The sequence below is a fragment of the Cololabis saira genome, chromosome 4 (genome assembly GCF_033807715.1).
Source record: "Cololabis saira isolate AMF1-May2022 chromosome 4, fColSai1.1, whole genome shotgun sequence".
NCBI lineage: Eukaryota > Metazoa > Chordata > Actinopteri > Beloniformes > Belonidae > Cololabis > Cololabis saira.
In genome coordinates, this window is record NC_084590.1 from 36,186,436 (window position 1) to 36,206,710 (window position 20,275).

Here is a 20,275-nt window from a genome sequence, read left to right on the forward strand (position 1 = left end):
TTGATCGATCCAAGGCTAAACACTACTGGACAAAACTATGGGAGATCATCATCATTCCATCCAAGAAAGGGTATCAAGTAGGAGATGGGCAGCACCAAGAGATAATATAGTACACATCTACTGGCTGAAGAAACTAACCTCACTCCATCAGAGCCTCGCAGCACAAATGAATCAGCTGCTAATGGAGGGGACCAACATAAAGGGGACAACTCAAAGCCACTTCCACAAGTCACCGTCAAGTGTGATATATACCAGGGACATCCTTTGTCCCCACTGCTGTTCTGCATAGGCCTTAACCCTCTCAGCCAGTTAATTGTGTGGCTACGGATAACAATTCTGAAGTGGAGCAATCACAAGTCACCTACTCTGCATGGTTGGCATCAAACTTTATGCCACAGAGACATTTGGTCACTGACTCACCTCACCAGTTTATACATCAGTAAATGTGTGCAAATGTTATCAAAAGAAGATCCATATGAACATAGGCGAGAGGATTGAACTATCAGAAGACATATCTGTGGTTCAGGACAGCAACAAATACCTGGGGATTCTGTAAGCAAATGGCAACTATGAGGAGGCTGTGAGGAAGTGAGACGCAGCCAAGTATGTAAAACAATAAGACAGATCCTGCAGAATCATTTGAATGGAAAGAACAAAGTCAAGGCCATCAAGACATATACCCTGCCAGTGATCAGGTGGTATAGTAGCCTAGCCGCAGGAAGAAAATGGAAGCCACTAATATCAGGACAAGAAAGTTCCTCACGATGCACCAAGTCCAACACCATGAGACTGTACACGAAGCAGAAGGAGGGAGGCCGCGAACTAGTGAGCCTCCAAGCCACAATCCAAGATGAAACAACAAAGATCCAGAAATACAGACAGAAGATGGCTCCCGATAACGCTGCTGAATGTCTCAGGGAGCAGGAATCCAATGAGAAGGAGAAGAGGTGGAGGAGGAACCATCATGGACAAAGAAGCCAATGCATGGCATTTATCATTGACAGATCGAAGAAGAAGCTGAGGTTAGAAGACCAACCCGTGGCTGGAAGAGGTTCCTCTGAAGGACAACACAGAGACATTCATCGTAACAGTACAAGAACATGCCTTGAGCAAAAGAGTGGTAGAGCCCAGGGTCTCTCACACCTGACAAGACCGCAGCTGCAAACTGTGTAAATATGACCCTGAGAAACAATACTGGAATGTAAGATGCCGGCAGGTAACCCGTACATGGAACGCCACAACCAAGTCAATTACATAATGCAAAGGAACATCGCTACTGGGTATTGGTTCAAAGTCCCAAAGACAAGTTTGGAGATACCTACGAGAGGGGTGGAAAATGGAACAGCAAAGATCTTGTGGGGCTTCCCAATCCAAACTGATAAACTGGTAATGGCTAACCAACTGGATATTACAGTGGTTGACAAACTCCAGAAGAAAGAATTAATGATAGATGAAGGAAACCCAAGCGACTGCAATATCAAGAAAAAGGTTGAACGGTTGAAGGAAGGGATAGAAAAGATGTGGAGGGTGAGTTCTGCATGGTGCCAGTGGTAGTTGGGGCACTCAGAACTATGACCTCCAAGCTGAGAGAAGGGCTCTGGCAGATCTGGGAACATCAGTAGAAATCAGAAGTGCACAGTCCTAAGAACAGCAGAAATACCAGGAAGAACCCTCAAGCTTTCAGACCTCTGGTAGAGGACCTGACCTTGAAGCCGGCAGCCACTGAGGTGAAGGATTGTGTTTATGTGTACTCATGCAGGTTTTCATTTGATATTATAAAACCTCATTATTTCCCCTCTATCTTTATACTTTATTTTGTCATCCCCATATTCAGTCTTGTCATAATAAGAAATTGCAAGGTAAGGTTTCTGGATAGATATAATCGGAGGTAATCAGAGGTAAGTTTGAGACAATCCTGGCTCTGAGCAAGGTGGTGCAGGTCAGCAAAGTAGGTGTTGTGGTTCAAATTGCACTGAAAGAATTTTAAAGCTGTTATAAAAGTGACTTTTTATGTGATTGCTGATGGGTCTTGTTGGCCCTGACTCAAGGTCTGTTTGAAGACAATACAGAAACATGGAGAGATATGTGGTGTGTGTGTGTGTGTGTGTGTGTGTGTGTGTGTGTGTGTGTGTGTGTGTGTGTGTGTGTGTGTGTGTGTGTGTGTGTGTGTGTGTGTGTGTGTGTGTGTGTGTGTGTGTGTGTGTGTGTGTGTGTGTGTGTGTGTGTGTGTGTGTGTGTGTGTGCGTGCGTGCGTGCGTGCGTGCGTGCGTGCGTGCGTGCGTGCGTGCGTGCGTGCGTGCGTGCGTGCGTGCGTGCGTGCGTGCGTGTGTGTTTGTGTGAGCAAGAGAGAGAGGGTGAGAGAGAAGTTGTGTGTGTTGACGGAGGATGTCATGCAGGGGGTTGGTGATGGAGGTCGGGGAGGTCGGGGGGTGAGGAAGTCACACAGGTAGGGGACACTGATTCAGGTGGTGGGACCATGCAGTCACAAATGTCTCAATCTACAAACTAACCCTGCATGACTAGTCTTGGGCAACAGCTAATGGCCCCCAATTACAGTTTCTCTGTCCTCCAGAAAGCAGCCAGTGTGGCGTGACCCTCTGAAATGAGTCTCTGTCACTGCTGCATAGCGACAGCTCACACGTTTAGAGAGCGAGATAACCTAAGGAGATGTCTTTTTTTTGTATTTATTTAGTATTTGTTTTTATCGCCAACATTTTTTTGTTTAAAGTTGAATGAACAGTGTGAGCAGACGGTTCGTGTTGCAGTCTTTATGAAGTCATCAAGGACACGAGATGGCAAGGGTGGGAAAAAAAGCAGGGAGAGGGTCTGAGGTGGCGAGGTCAACTGATGTTTCACCACGGTGCCAGAGAGGGACATTTTTTTCCATCAGGATGCCTCCTGTGGTCAGGGTTAATGTGGTGTTCTTAGGATAGAGATGTGCGGATGAATTAATTTTAGGGATGAGCAGAGGAGCGTGGAGACAGAGGGCCAGAGTCCACCGGTGGTGGGGCGAGGAGTGGGGGCCAGAATGGGAAAATGGGTTTTTGAGTGCAGATCTGTTGGCACCATGTCCAACTTTACTTCAAAGTCAATTCAGTGTTCCTAGACTCTGCGCAAATGTTTGTTGTTTTAAACACCCTTTAATTCAACTTTCTTTTTTAGTTTTAGATTCAGTGCTGATAGGATGAACTGTAGCGTGTGTGTGATGAATTCATTACATGGGACTTCCTGTCACATACAACAGTACATCTCCAACCGCCCTTTTACAAACCAGTGAAGAGGTGATATTACTGTGACAATAGAAAACGTTCTGCTGATATCAGTTTCTGAGGTATTTCAACACTTGGAAAAAGTGAAAGATGACAGAATTTGAGAGAAATAAACTGAACAAGTAAGTTTTTTTAATTCTCTTATTTATGTTCAAACCTATTAAGGTGCATTTTGCATCTTTTGCACGGTAATCTCCTGCACATGAGGAAACACATCGCTAGTTTGAGTCTAAACACAACAGGGTCTCAGCTAACTTCTGCACAAGGACGGTAACTGTAGGCGCTTTGAGCAATCACAGGGTGACAAGACAGACACCATGGTTGACTGAGTGTGAAGCATTTTTTTCTTTACTCATGGAATAATAGATAACTTGGATTTCACATTATGTGGCTCAGTGCCAGAATCTTAACGTTTCAAACGCTGACTTGAATAAGCAAAGACGATTCAGAGGAGCTCCTGTGAGCCCCTTCTTGACAAAGTTCATGTTTACAGTAAAAATTCATTTCACACTGATGGAAAGACTCAAGCTTATCATTACAAGGTGACGGCTGCGACCAGATGAAGCTGAGATGATTGATTCCACTGGTGAATGACAGTGTTTTAATAAGTATCAGCTTTCCTTTTCAGTTTAATGTAAAACAAATCTGCATTTACTGTATGGCTGCATCAGTTGTTTAACGTATTTCTGTCTTCTCCAATCTAAATGAGATATGTCCCTTTTTTTTGACAATGATCCCATTTAGCTCCCTGATTACAAAGCCACGCCAACATCGATCTGTGGATGAGGTAAAAGGAAATGTGCTGATTCCACATGGTTATACATTAACTGCTAACAAAAAAGAAATAAAAAGAGCTTATAGACTTGAACAGATAACCCGCTACTGGATCTGACAGAGAAAGCAGATAAATTGCTGACAGAAAAAGTAGTCTTGACACTAAAGGTCATTGTAGCTCCCGTCACATTTTTGTGTTACTGCTGCGTTTATGGCCAGAATAAAAATCTATGATTATTGGATATTGGTTGAAGAGAAAGGAGACTTCATTTATAATTTTCCTTTATTTCAAAGAGGTAAAAATACATTTGAAATAGTTTTACCTCAAATTTGACCTCAAAATGTTTTAGTTTGTGCTTTTATACTTGATTATAGTGTCATTGCACATTTCATGTTTAATTCCAAAAGCGCCAGTAGCAACAGGAAACAACATATTGTAAAAACACTCTGCCGCAAAAGTCATGTGACTTAAGTATCAACAGAAAAAAAAATAAATGCACAACTTACTTAATGGACTTACGTTAGTTTTTCTTATATGCAAAAAGCCATATTTACCCTTTTCACCTTGCAAAATGTTTATTTCAGAAGCTTATAGGAAATCAGCTAAAACCTTTCCAGAGATGCATCTCCTACCTGTGTCTGTGAGATAGTCAAAAACTTTGAACTTGGCACAGAGGTGATGAAGAGTATCCAGATTTTTCTCCCCAACTATTATTTCTTTGCTTGGAAAACTGTAAGTAGGTTGAAGAGGTGTATTTATACACACAACCACATACGTATGGTTTCACAAATTAATTAAAAAGGCATTCTTTAGATCAATTCCATTATATTCAATTCAATTCAAATGAATTAAATTAATTCCAAAGCCAAGTTCTAAAGCATCCCATCAATATGTGCCAAAATTGATTTTTATGACACCATTTACAGTTTCAGAGATCACACATGTTCTCCAAATCTTCACCGGCTTTGACACATATGCTGACCAGTACTTTCCAAATGTAATATCATTATTGTTGTTATTCTATATCACATACACATTCAAATAGACAGACTCACTGGTTTCTGTTCAATGACAAAAAAAACCTTTCATATCTGTCACTATTCAATTTTCTTAGCACTAATCACAGTTTACATTCCGGTATCAGTCTCCTGATCCCCGAAACATGTACCTCCTTCGGCTCTCTAACTTTTCGGTTTTCTGCTTTATCTGACTGGAATAATCTGCAACTGACCCGAAACATGAGCTAATGTATTTCACTCTCGACCTCTCAAAAATTAATTACAGACATGGACGCTGCACTTAGGTTTAGCTATTTACTTTTTAATACCATGACTGCATTTACTGGACATTTTCTTTTGGTTTGCTGTAATAATGGTTCTTTTCATTCATGCTGTTTCTGTCTTGTATCCGTCTCTCATGCTGCCTTTTGTCCAGGTCGTCAATGTCAAGATTTTAAATAAAGGTTAAGTGAAAATTATTATTGTTATCATTGTTTTATGTATAAGTAAATTATCTTCTTTCAATCTATGTAGACTCGTGAGCTCATTTTGACTAAGAAAAAAGATTTGACCTCACTGCTTTTATCCAAACTTTTTTTTTTTTTAATGTTATTTAATTTTTTTATGTTTGCTAATATTTCAGGTCTTTTCAGAACCCTTTTCTGCAGGCCTTTGATGATGAGGCCTTGGCTTAAGCATCTGGTTCAGTTGTAGTAAGTGTTCATTGAGAGCAGTCAGTTCCTCCGGCCTGTACAGTAGGTGTGCATCATATCTGGTCCTGGTACTGTGAAAAAAACAACATTTGTCTGGTAGAATGGGTCTCAAACAGAGAGTGAGTTGCCCTATTGCTTATGAAGCAACTTATTGCTTCATTTATTACACAAACAAACTTGGATAATGATCTTCCTATTTCCTCTTGAGATTGCATTTAAAATGTGTCATATGTTGCCATGGTGACTTCACCTTGTTCAACTGCTTAGTGGCTCAGTGCTTACATCAAACTATCCTTAATAGGAAGCACTTAGTCAAATAAAACAGCAGGAATGTTTATTTTATGGCGTGTAATATATGTTTTGTATGTAGGATCCAGACAAAGAAAGTGGGTGGTGTTAAAAAAAATACACTCAATAGGAAAAATATTACATATTATTATATATTATATCAATGATGATGGACTGGTGACCTGTCCAGGGTGTAACCCCTGCCTCTCACCTGAAATGAGCTGGGATAGGCTCCAGCAGACCCCCGTGACCCTGCAAGGGATAAAGCGGGTATAGATAATGGATGGAATATCAATGATATGAAGAAATTAGGGCTACATATCTTGTCATAGGTCTAAATCACTCTACTGTTTTTTTTTTCAGAAAAACTTTGTTCAATAAATCCAGCATCAGTGGATTCCAGCATGAAATCTGGAAAGTAAAATAATAAAACAAGTTTATAAATGGTTAAAATGAATATTGATTTTGTCAGATGATTGTTTTGTAAATCACAGGACTAAAAGTGCTTTCTGCCACTAACGTTTACTGAGAATCGAGATTCAAGGCAGGAAGAAAATAGCATTTAACCTCATCTCATGTAGCTATGTGTTACAGGCAGATTACAGAAAATTCACAGAGGAGATTGGATTTGGTGGATTTTACAGCAAGTGCTTAAAAAGCAGCTATTGCATGAGGTTTGTTGACTTTTTCCCCCCTTTGGTGTCATGTTGGGTAATTCTGGTTGTACAACTTCAACAGCAGTGTTTTTTGTTCTGCAGCGTTTCAGTCAGAACATTCCACCTCTCATGGCTGCTAATGGGAGGTGTACGTGCCTGTGCATTAATTAGGGGGCTGTGAACTTGCCATTTAATTGCAGAGGAAGCCGAGCAGGTAATTACTTCAAAATCTCTGAGTGTACCAACAAAAAAAGGAAGAAAAAAAAAATCCTGAGTGCACCTTTGTCCCTGTGTCTCCCCCGCAGCCACCAGGTCCATCATCATCATCATGGATGGATGGATGGACGGATGGATGGATGGATGGATGGATGGATGGATACCTCATAGCTTTACACATTTACATGCAGCTATAATTGAGATGCAGTCTAAAATCCACACAGGAACGTTTTCCTGCTTCTTTCTACTTAATATACTCAAATCTTAAAAACATTGTCATGTTATCATACATAAAACATTTCTGGTATTCACTGAATATGTCTGGTACATAAATGACCCTATATTACAAAGATTTCCCTCCAGCAAAAAGTCCATAGCTTAGAGGTGTCATTGAGTAAACATGAGATAAAAGCATCGCAGCATCATTTTTAAATGAACTGCTGCATAACGAGACTTCCTATCGCACCGCTGTTCATATCAAGCTCTTCCTTGTAGGCCTGTGTTTGACTTCCTGCTGACTGAGTCGGCCTTCAGCAGCTAAATAACGGCTTGGGTTTGATCCACTCGTGTTCCTGTCTCGGGAAATGTATCCAAAGTGGTGCACCCTTCATGGACAGTTTGTCTGATCAAAATAAGACCAGGCTGATACTGTCTGCGTCATGTGCATGCCTTTCTCAGCTTTGTTGTTTTTTTTTCTTTATGTTGATCTCTTAAACTTAATACGAGAATAAGTACACAAAATATTGTAAAGGGTTTTTTCAAGTGCTCGTTTGTGTGTGCTCAGCACCGTGTATGAAATACTGCAGCTGTTTGCCTTATTCGTTAGGGGGCAGCACTGAGTTCAATAACAGAGTCACATCCTGCAGCCAAACTTTAGTTTTCTACCCTGAAACAAAAGATGCCTCTATGCCTTCTTCAGCTAAGTACAAAATTAACCACTGGTATGGAACTGGAGGCCTCACAAACTTGCGTCCAAGTCATGCAAATCTGCCCAGAGTTAACCAGCAAGCATTCACTAATAGTTAACTGGGAAATTAATACAGTTATTCTATAAGGGTAGGAGGAACACCTTCATACTTTGCACAAACATTTGGCTACAGATGCGCATTCAGGAAGGATGCTGGAACTATCTGATGAACAAAATCTACTCCCTGTTTGCGGAGCACCACCGAGACTCGGAGTGACCCTTAACAATTCTGCTCCACACATTTCGTATGAGCTTTTATCGGTGATACCAGTCGTGCGTCCTCTTGCTTCAGGACCATAACTCACCAACATCTGGGTTATTGCCCTGTTGTTGGAGGGCAGGTCTCTCATCTGCAATTGTTTAAATGTTTGATCGTTGCAAGCTAGATTTTTTATCATGTTTCCACCCAAATAATTAAAATCTAAAAACATTAAAACACTGAAACATAATATTTGATAAGCATTTTCACAGTTTTTTTGCCATCAAATTTTGTTGTGACTGAGCAGTTTTCAGCTGTTTAAATGTTTCAACATGAGATGAGACAAATATTGAGAGCCGATTAGCCAAACATGGATGGTTCATGTAATTAAAACATAAAAGAACAACTCTGAGCATCCTCTTCACCAGACAAGGGTTGAACAACAGCATGTATCCAGTCAGGGGCTTATTCAGAGCCTAACTCTGCCACAGAGACGACTGCAGGAGATCCTTCCTGCCTACAGTTAAGTAGTGACAGTTGCCACAACCCATAACTTCCCTTTGGGGATTAATAAAGTATTATTGAACTGAACTGAATGATGACCAGAGTCGCTGTGTTTTCACCTGATTCCATAGAGATAAGAGGTCTGCGTCTGCCACATGTCCTCCTGACAAAGTGGCTGTTGCTTCAACTCCTGAGTCAATATTGACCACCAGGCAAGAGGAGAGAAGAAGCAGCAGAGCAGCAGCTGGGAGGATGACATGCAGCATCCACTGCTACACACACATCCACAGAAACACATCCACAAAAACCAAATGGGATGTCTTCTTTGTATCGTATTTGATCAAACTTGAAACTTGAAAATAAATTTTTCACATTACATTTGCACAATTTAATTAGGCTACTCGAGTTTGCGTTTCTTGAAAACACAACAGTGTATAAGATTAAGATTTAATTTGAAAAATAAATAATAGTAATAATAAATAATAATCATATTAAATGACTCACTTTTGAGATTTGTGAATAAATCCACAACTGTAACCACCTAAGTTATTTAGCCTTTGCAAAGGTGAATGATTTGTGTTTTTCACAGTTTTGGGTTTCAAAGGAAGAACTTCCATTGAAGGAGATGTACTATTCCCTTTTTTACACGTTGACCCAATTTCCTGAGATCTTAATGAAATGTCTGTGACATTGTCTGCTTAAAATATCACAGAAATTGACTTCCCTTTTCAGTAATTAGAGTCAGACAAGTGATTTTGCTCCTCCCCCTTTTCAGAGAAATGTGCCTCTTTTGAGATTTGTCATAAAGGTTTGCACAATGTCCTTCCGAAGTATAGAAAGTAAAGCAATTACGTAGAGTCTGGTTGGAGATAAAGATAAGGTGGCGGGATATTTCTTATCTAATCTGGGTTAGCGATGTCACAGAAACCTACAAATTTGAGTAGCTCACTGAATTACATATGTACAAAACCCTTCTGGTACCCAGACTAAGGGAGAAGGATGTGTAGTAGTTCCAACTTGGTCCCTTGAACCGTGCTGCTGGTAAACCTGTCAGAAACACAACTTCAAAGTGATAAAAAGCCAGTATTACATTTCATTATACTATTATTTTTTTATTTTCACAAGAAATCATTGACAATTAGGCTATTTTTAGAGCTGAATGGGAGTAGTCCAGAATTAGTCATTCAATTTACCACCAATTACTGCAGAAATGAGGAGGTCAGGTGAATTGAGAACCCAAATAAACCATCAGACTTGATAAACGATTCGTTTGCTTTTTAACACAGAAATCTTCTGTCATTACCTCAATCTTTCCAGTTTTAATGCAACATTAAATCCCTTCAACTACAGATGTTTTTGGTTTGTTCTTGTTGCAGGTTTGTTTGCAGGATTATTCAAAAGCTGATCCTGCATTGTTTCCAATCTTGTTTAGTATGTAGTTTGCTGGTAGAATTCATAATGGAACAGTTCAGTTCAATTCAATTCAATTCAATTCAATTCAATTCAATTCAATTCAATTCAATTCAATTCAATTCAATTCAATTCAATTCAATTCAATTCAATTCAATTCAATTCAATTCAATTCAATTCAAAAACGCCTCATTTGTTCCCGATGGGCAATTAAAAGAGAAAGAGAGCACTACAATGGACACAGACAGAAGTAAGGCATCCAAACAGATATAATCATGAAGACAAACAGCCATAAAAACAGTAGAAATGTTATTGCTGTCCAAAGAGACCAGTCACAGCTCAAGTGCCACGAGCAGTTCAGAGGAAGAAGCTGAGATGACGGTGCTGGAGCAGAGAAGAGTCATTGTTTCGGTACTGAACTGCTGTAGGGACAAACATGAAGACAGATGCCTCTAAGTAGGTCCTTCATTTTCATCTTTACCAGAAAATAATGCCAGATTTGAAATAATAAAATGGTTTCTTATTAGGCCAACAGCATATTTGATAAAAAAAAAACATGTGCGGTTTTACACTGAACATAGCAAACATATCCAATAACAGAGAACCTGTTTCCCCATTTAAGACAAACTGACTCATCACAAAGCTCTGAACAACAGTCTCTGCACGGATACAGTGGGCAGAGGCAGTTGTCCCCCAACCTGCAGTTTTCTGGATCAAGCCCTGTCAGATGTTGAAGGGCTGGTGAGCAAGACAGTGAATCCAGGTTATGGTTATGAGAGAATCCAGGTTATGAGTGTGCTACTATTGTGCAGCCCACCAAACAGTTTCAAGAAACTTATTAAGTAAGCAGATATTATAGTTGCAAGAGCTAAAACTAAAGCTTTATCATCTCTGAATCAAACACACTGTTGGAAACCGGCATCAACAATATAGATCTTGGTTAGCGCCTAATAAGTCTATTCAATCAAAGTATTAATGTAGGTTTGCTACATTAGGGTGTGCTTTGTTTTAAGGAGAGTGGACAAACGGTGCATTTTCAGGGCCCACCGTTGTGTGGCTACAGGTTGTTTGTTCAGTCAGAAAGTCATTAAATCAGTGCACATTAGTCTATAGTTTATCGGGTCATAGTTTCAGGGCCGAACAATACGTTTCTGTTGAGTGGTCATTGAAACTCGAAGCTGGATGTGATCTGGATGAGATCTGCCAGCCTCACAGGACAGAAAATCTGAATCCTCAAAAAAAAAAGAGAGAAATAATTGAATATAAGATTGAATAAATATTGAAAGATGTTAAGACTTAACCAAACATTTCAGAGACAGAGACGAGTTTGCCGCACCGTGACTAACAGCTCAACCTCAAAGCTGGTCTAATCTGATGTGATTTAATAAAGTAGAAGAGGAAGAAAAGCTCGATCCCTGTCTACACAATTGCCTTGTGCAGCCTGGGGAGCAAACACAGCCCCGAGACTTTCAAGTTCAACCGAGAAACACACACATATACACACCCTGTTACAATATGTGTTGACAGAGCCAACACCGTCGCTGTGACACACTGCCAGAGACTTGTAGCCGCAGGCCTCGCCAGTCCTCGCCAGCCCTCCCAGCGCAGGATCACCCACAGGTCATATTTATGAAGTGGGAGGAGTGGGCAGATGCCAGCATCTTCTTCACTTTCCTCTTCCTTATCTTCTATCAGCTGCAGATCAAGCCCTCCTCTCCCCATCAGCGTGTGTGTGCGCTGCCCTGCAGTCATCTCCCAGTGATTTGTGGGTGTGGTAATGAAATCTTATTGCAGTGACAGAGATCAAGGTGGCTGCCGTCATCTGAACGAGAGAAACTGTGATGCAATCACAGCACAACTGATAAGTGTCTTCGGGAAAACATGTCAACAGGCCGTCATTATCAGAAAATGACAAGAAGATTTGCATGATTAATGACCCTTTTTATGGGGGTCGACAAGACCAATTGGAATCTAATCTACACAGAAATAGGATCTTTCTTCTTCTCTTTCGAAGCAGGGTGTCCTACTGAGTATTGTTTTTTTCCTTCTTAAACTTCCTGGTTGAATTATGGTCCTGAACTGCAGAGCTGCCCTGTGTTGAAAAGTAAACAGAAAAAAGCAGTTTTTTAAAGAAAATTATTAATTCTTTGTTGTTGTCTTTGCCAAGTTTCAATGCTGCCTGTACTTTGAGCCATGCGGGCACTGAATTTAAAATTTTGTATTTTTCATCAGGTTTGTACATTTCTGAAGCTCTTTTATTTCATGCAACTGCAATCAATGAAAAGCGAAAAAAGAAAAAAACGTCAGCAGCACAAGGAAAATGTGGACATAGACCAGTGGTTGAAGAAGTATTGAGACCACATGGTGAAACATAATCCTACTTAAGTTTAAACTAAATAAATGTAAGCAGCAATGTGTAGTTAACGTACGGAAGTACTTATCTATACCCTCCAACCGATATGCTATTATATATACCTTAGCTTTGTGAGAAGGAGCAGATTTAAACTAAGTTAAAAAAAACAACAATTTACATTTTATATAATACATCAATTACTCAAATCTGAAACGTGTTATTTTGATTGAATTGCAACTTTACAGATACAAGAAAAGAAATAGCATTGCTGAATGCTCAATACAAATCTTGCATAAGTTAAAGTATAATCAAACCGTGTTAAAAGGGATAGCACCAATTTGCATTCCACTGTATCACGATTTTCTTTCCCTTTCCATCCACCTGACAGTTATTACACCCAGGTGGTCTTCTTCCTCGTCCGCATGCACAACCGAACAGCAGCTTTTCCCAAATTAGGCTGAAAGATGGACTGATATGATTATTAAAATGTGTTTTCTGTCTTTCTGTCTCTCTGAGATCACCTCGTACCAAAATAACTCAGGTGCGTCTCTGCACTCAGTTGATATGGTTCTTCTTCTTCTGCTTTTGACTGAGTCATCCAACTCCATCTAACACTATTCTCTGCATCCTCTTCTGTCACACAACTAACTTCTTATCCTCCTTCACTACATCCTTGGTCTTCCTCTACGTCTCCTTCCTCGTGTTTCCAACCTCATCATCATACTGCTGATATATTCACTATATTCTCTCCTCTGTACACGTCCAAACCATCTCAGTCTAGCCTCTCTGGCTTTGTCTCCAAAAATAAAACATGCACCGTCAATCTGATATACTCATTCCTGATCCTGTCTTTGGTGTCATTCCTAGGAGGACCTGGCATGATAGCTTCTCATGCAGTACCATGGCATCCAACATTTATACACAAGGTCCGTCTATTTGAGTAACTTTCCAAAGTACTGATAACAAAAATAACTCCGAACCCATTTCTTATTATTTTTTGGAATTCCTCATCGAATGGGAAATATAGATCCCACAAAACTCAGGCTTATATCGCACTCTTTGATAACGGCAAAAGAACTTATCCTGCAATTCTGGAAAGGGAAAGATATTCCCTCATTGAAGTTATGGATCACTGAACTGACAGATACACTCCACCTGGAGAAAATAAGATACACTATTAATGACAAATGACCAGAGTTTGAAAAGATTTGGCATCCTTTAATCTCTTTTCTTAAAGGAAACTGAACTGTGCAGTCTGTGGGTGGATATGGGAGGGAGAATGGGTTTTCGGTTTTTTGTTTTCCCTTTATTTTTTCATGTTTTGTTTCCTCAGGAGTTATTCTCACAGCTCAGTTTAGACATTTGTAGAATTTATTTTTCCTTTACACACAATCAAGCCCAACTGTGCTTGCTCCCTTTTTTTTGTGAGTGTACTGCTATCTTTTGTTCTTTTTTTGTGTAAAAAAAAAAAACAGACAAAAAAAACCAAACGATCATATGTCTAAAACTGTTGCAATTGAAAATTATTTGTTCAATAAAAATATTTGAAACACAAGGTCTATCTGAGATCAAAATTGGGTGAAAAATTGTTGTCCCAAATAGGAATGTCCATGGTTTCCATAGTGACTGCATCTTGTTTATGTGATGAGATACCCATGCTCACTCTTCACCAGGTACCTGAACATAACCATTGTGAGCAGTTCACATGTGGCAAATTTGACACCCACAGACAATCCTGTGTGGGGTCCAGTTTTTCATCTCACGTGGACTCCCACGTACAAATGCTGGCTGGGACCTGAGGACTCACAGTTTGAGGATGGGTTACTGTCTTTAATGAACTGACATTTTCAAAAACTCGTTGAATCTTTATTAAACATTTCAAATGGTCTCCAAAGAATATTTACATGTATTTATACAAAGACCCAAGTTCTTTGTAGCCACGCCGTATAGTTTAAACAGAGACTGATTTTTCTTGAATTGATTGATGATTCTTTGGCAGAGATGTTGAGTCATCCACTGGGAAACAGCGTTTGGAGGTGAATGCTCCTTTCACAGCCAGTCCTGACTCCCTCACCTGTAACCAGTTCATCTGCTGATGGTGGGGTCGTTCAGAACGGTGCTCATGTATTAAATTACTCTTATTGTCCCCCACTATTCTTTGGTGATTAAGCCACAAAGTGTAGTTGTTCATATTTTCTAAAAACAATGAATGTGTTTGGTAAGACACGCCGCATGACGGACCCTAAAAAATTATTTTCTTTGCAGCTGCTTCTGTTTGCACTTTTTAATTACTTTCCAAATCGATTTACTTTTTTCCCACAGACATGTAAAAATCTAAAGACTTGTAAAATGATTCAGTTTCTCAACATCGAGCTGACATTTATTCAGATATTGGATGATTTGAGCATTTAGAAATCAAGGAACGCTCCTGCTTGCTTGCTACGTCTCTCATTAACATCACATCTATTTCAAATCTTGTGTGCTGGTTGAGTGTGAGGACACTTGAAAGTGGTGTGATCTCTCTCATCCTTTCATGGACTGAAGATCAAGACACTTGCTTTCTCCTCTTTCCCAGAACTTTTAACTGAGCTACTGAGGTGCTGACTGGGCATAAGTAGCTCAAGGCAACAATTCATACTTGACAAGATCAAAAAAAGTATTCCAACCTGCCTTGGAACTTCAGCTTTTGCTGAGAGTCATGACTCAACTACATTTCATACTTTAGCCCAGAGCCGAAGATTAATTAGATGCAGAGGTGGACAGAGTACTCGACCCCAGTACTTGAGTAAGAGTACAAATACTACTGGTCAAAATTTACTCCGTTACAAGTAAAAGTAGCTCAGTCAAAATACTACTCGAGTAAGAGTAGAAAAGTACTTGCTTTTAAAGGTACTTAAGTATCCAAAAGTAAATGCTTTTAAATTTACTTTAAGTAAAAGTAAGAGTAAGAGTAAATTTCTTATTTTCCACATCAGTAAATTACTATATTTTTTCTAAATTAATTTAAGGATCTTTTAACTCTTGTTTCTGAGAATTAACTCTTTGAAACCAGCTGCACTGATGTGCTGCTTTTAGAACCACAATGTTATATAAAACCTGCAGAAACACCGAAAACAAATCAAATGAATGGGATCATAAGAGGACAGCACATGATGCAGATGCAGAGTTTATTAACAATCATGAACTGAAACCAAATGAACCTGCACCATCCAACTAAGTCTGGATCCCCCTCAAAGACCACTGCTTTACAAATAACTACATCTCTGCTTTCAATAACTCAATGTTGAAGTCACTTAACTTTACAGGAAGGACATGTACCAGTACAATATAGCAATATAGAGCATAACAAACTGTCTCCCCATGTCTGTCTTGTCTGTCTCCCAATATTCGTCTAAAAATAGGATTTTAGGGAAGAAGAAAAAAGAGCAGACCTGAAAGTAACGAGTACTTTTCAGCTTTCCTAGAAATTTACTTGAGTAAAAGTAAAAATATTTGTCTTGGAAATGTATTCAAGTAAGAGTAATAAGTACCAAAGAAATCTAATACTCAAGTAAAGTACAAATCCTCTGGATATGTACTTAAGTACAGTACTCAAGTAAATTTACTCCGTTACTGTCCACCACTGATTAGATGTGATATTTAACACTTAATTACCTATAGATCAATGACAATATCCAATCAGCTTACAGGAGATGAATATCAGTGATCAAAAGCATGCTCTAATTCTCCTCTAGGATAGCTTTACACATTTTTTTAAATGATAAAGCAGAGTCCTCAACTTTAAGACAGTTGCTTAAGACTACAAAGAAGTATGAGGACTGCCTTTCACAGTTTTGACAGATCAGTTAGGTAAGACAACAAGGAGTCGAGAGGGGAGGAAAAGTCGGAGGGTTCAGGTCGGGGGTAAGGTCCAGATCGGTCTGTGGAACGGAACATCATCTCTGGCTGCCTGAAGCTCACGCACACGCCGCGTAGCCCTTACCCATTTGACTTTTTTTCTATTTCAGCCGCTTTCCAAATGTTCTGTCCGTGCACCGAACAGGCCAACTGCTGAAGAACAAGGAGTCCGAGAGGTCAGTGAAGACGCTGGAGGCAGCCAAGCACACCTTAAACCAACATACGTACTCACAGCAGGTGTCTAAAGCTTCACTTGAGGACATGGAGTCAACACGGGTCAACACCAGCTCATGAACACACGTGTGGTCATTTTTAGACTCAAAATAGGAAGAAAGGCACTTTAAAAAAAAAAACAATGATAAGAATTTCATTTTCATGATTTCCAGTTTTCCATTTTCAAAAAACCCTTCAGTTATCAATGCAAATTAATGTAAACTAATAAAATGACAAACGCTCACACTTTATTATATATGCAACAGGTTTATCTCTCTAGTTGTCTACTCTCCACTTTCAACTGAACAGCCCCAGGAAATATCTGCAAGACCAAACCTGACACCTGACTTACAAGATTTTAATAAATGTTAATATTTCTCATAATAATTATCCAAACTTTAACGTACCAATCAGGGTCAGATTGGCTGGAAAACTGGATTCAGAGGCAAACCTGAAAGGCAGGCATAAGCTTAGGCTGAAGCCAAATATGGTTGTTGGGTTTTTAAAAGGAAGAAGATATAAACTGGGATGCTAAATGATGATGCCAAACTGGTCTGAACAGAGCACGTCAATCTTTAATAGTGCTCTCATATGCTTTTGCTTTGTTTTTTCCAGAAAAAATCCAGCCCGAGCTGCCTTTTTGATGCTGGTAAGACCGCAGGAGCGTGGACAGGTGTGGTTTCAGGAAACAGGTGGACCGCCCGGGTCCAGGATGGTCCCCAGTTGCTCAACCTGCATGAAAGCGTGACGGGCATGTTCCCCTCCACGCTCCAGTGCATGCTCTGCTTTCACAAGAGGCGTGACGGTCTTTGCACTGGATAAAATATTCCTGCTGCTTGTTATTATTTGTTGTTAATGGTTGACATATTTTTAAATGGAGACTTGTGAAAGCACCAGAGACATGTAGCACGATGGTTTGTATCACACAGCTTTTCCATTACATGTAGACAAAAAGAGGTTGCTTCAATCCCGTTATTTGGTTTGTTACATCAGATTTCTCTCTTTTGATCTTAATGCAACATCTCTATGCTTTTGTGTGAAAATATGTCAGGCAACAATTTCCATTTTAATATCTTAATTGCAAAATCAATCATCTTCTTCATGAATCAATCAATTTACTTATCCATCTACAAAAAAAAAAGGCAAAACAAACTAAAAAAAACCTAACATTTGAATCATTAACTTGTCAGTGGACGTGACAGAGCTGCAGAAAGCCTGCAACTATCTGTTTTCTCTGGGTTATTAATGTCACCCATATAATACAGCGGCTCGTACGAAGGGCGTCTCAGCTGAGGTGTGCACCTCACAGAAAGCATCATGCAACAGTAGTAGATAAGTGAATATTGTCATCTGTGTGGTGACGCATCGGCAGCAGGTGAGAGAACCAACGATGAGGTCTCGCTGGAACAAAAAGTTCCATCCAGCACGAGCGTCGTAAAGCAATCAGCATTCCTGCAGAGGCCTTACCTGCGTCTGCAGCTCTCTGCAGCGTATTCTCCATGACCTGATTAAGCTTTATGGTGATTTATCTCTTCCTGTACTGTAACTTTTAGCCCTTATATTCAGTTACATGAGTGTCATCACACTGGTTTTCAGCACAGCCACCCATATAAAGTCTCACAGCATTACGATGTCGAATAAGTTTAGGGCAATCCGGAGTATTACTAATGATCAACCACATTGATACTACACTAAAGGATTATGTCTGACCAATAATTGGCTGAGAATCTTGCTGTAAACCATCGTATTATCCTTCTGCGTTTATGTGTTTTGTGTGTGAGCAGAGGTCATGCTCCTTTCTGCTTTGAGTTGGTTCCCAAGGAAATAACTTTTTTTTTTTAAAAGCACTATTTTCTCATGAAAGTGTGCTTTTTATCATGTGCTGAGTTGTGACATTTTTTTCATTTATTTTCCTCAAATATGGGACAGAGAAGACATTTTTGAAAATATGGGGGCTATTACCAGTGTTGTAGTTGTTATGTCAGTTTTGGGACTCCAAGTAAAGGAAACTGCTATGAACCAACAGGGAAATCAGTGAGTTAATCTTGCTGGTGTCTCCATGCACAATTATAATATCAATATATGATGTACAAGGAAAATAAACCATACATATAAACTACAAAATGTAGTGTTCATCAATTTTAGAGAAAATGCAGTCTCTTAAGCCTTGCTAAGCTGAACTTTTCCTGCTTCTTATGTCTTACTTTATCATAATTTTCTGGTAAAGCAGCATTCATGATATTTGACCAGAACTCAAAACATGAATTGCATGTTATAATGAAATAAAGTAACATCACTTCACATGTTACAGTCTGTCCAGTAGAAGTAAAAAATAATACAAATGCAGTCAAACTAGGTATTTTTATTGCAGTATGTAACGGTATTCTTATGACACAGCTTCAGTGTCACTTGCAAAGATTGAGTGTAGAAACATTGTCTGAGAAATACAGTTGCTTAAGTTACTTCATCTGCATTCCCGCTGACACACAAATTCCTCTAAATAAGCCAGCCCCAACAAGCTTTTGTAGTTACTGAGGTGTATCAGTCCCCACTGAGGTCCAACATACAGTTTTATAATCACTGCTGTTGACCTTTGTAAAAATAATTTTAATTTGAACTTTTTCTTCTAATATGAGCATTTTCTACACTTGCCAGTCATCCCCATCTTCATGTTTAAAAAATGCCTTGATCACTGTGATAAACAGGGACGTTTTGGATTTTTTTATGAGAATCTCATATTAGCAGATAAATATGAGTCCACATGTAAAGCACAGGAATCTGATTTAGCAAAGATGCAACTTTAATTCCAGTCAATTACCATCCACATTCTGTATTGTGCCATTTCAAATGAAAGGGATCATATAAGGCTGTCTTATTTTGAGACGTGTTTCTGCACTTTTCCGCGGGTTTCGCTTGAACTTGTGAATAACACTGGACGCCTTCATCCTCCAGTAAGTCCTGCCTGGGACGTCTAGTGAGAGAGTCCGCAGAGGACCGCTCATTTCAGTTTTTAATAGCTATTTTTTGGTGCTTACAGAATACTTGGATGGAAAAAAGGTAATTAGACTTTGATCCCGATTAGTTTCCGTCCAGCCTAATCATTAATGATTAAGTGTTGGTGTCTTAATTCTTCAAAGACATTATACCAATGGTTAAATAAATAAATAAGTATAATTTTTTCAATGTAATGTTTTTTTCATAAGTCAAGAGGCGTTTTGGTTCCTGTACGACATAAGAATGCGCAAAATAATGACGTGTTGCGTCAACACACAAAATAATGAAACTTGTGTTAGTTTGTGACTATGATTTTTTTTATTTTTTAATAAAAAAAGGGTAGCTATTTATTTTTTCTAAAGCTTTCCATGTGACGCTTTAATTTCAACATATTTAAGAAGTGATTATCTATATGTAATATACGCGGTATGGTTAAATAAAGGTAAATAGACAATATAAGTCCTATCATTGCGTCCTTTTATGAGAATATCTGACCAAAACTAATTAGACTAATGGCATCATGTGTATGATTAGGTCACTTTAGCCTACTTATCTCTTTTAAAAGTGTGCATTGACATTCCATAAAAATAGCTATCTTCTCCCAGACTTTTCTAATCCCCATGGCCTTACATGAGGAATGAAAGCAGTGAATGTGTGCAACTGACCTTCTTCTTCTTCTTTAAAAAAAAAAAAGACTTTATGGCATATACAACAGAGTTCGAAGTCCATGAAAGTTTTGCTGATAAGAGGAGCCAATAAAAGCAGCAGTGCAGCAGTGTAAACACGTCTACCTCTGCTCAGAGCAGGACTTATTCCGTGGATT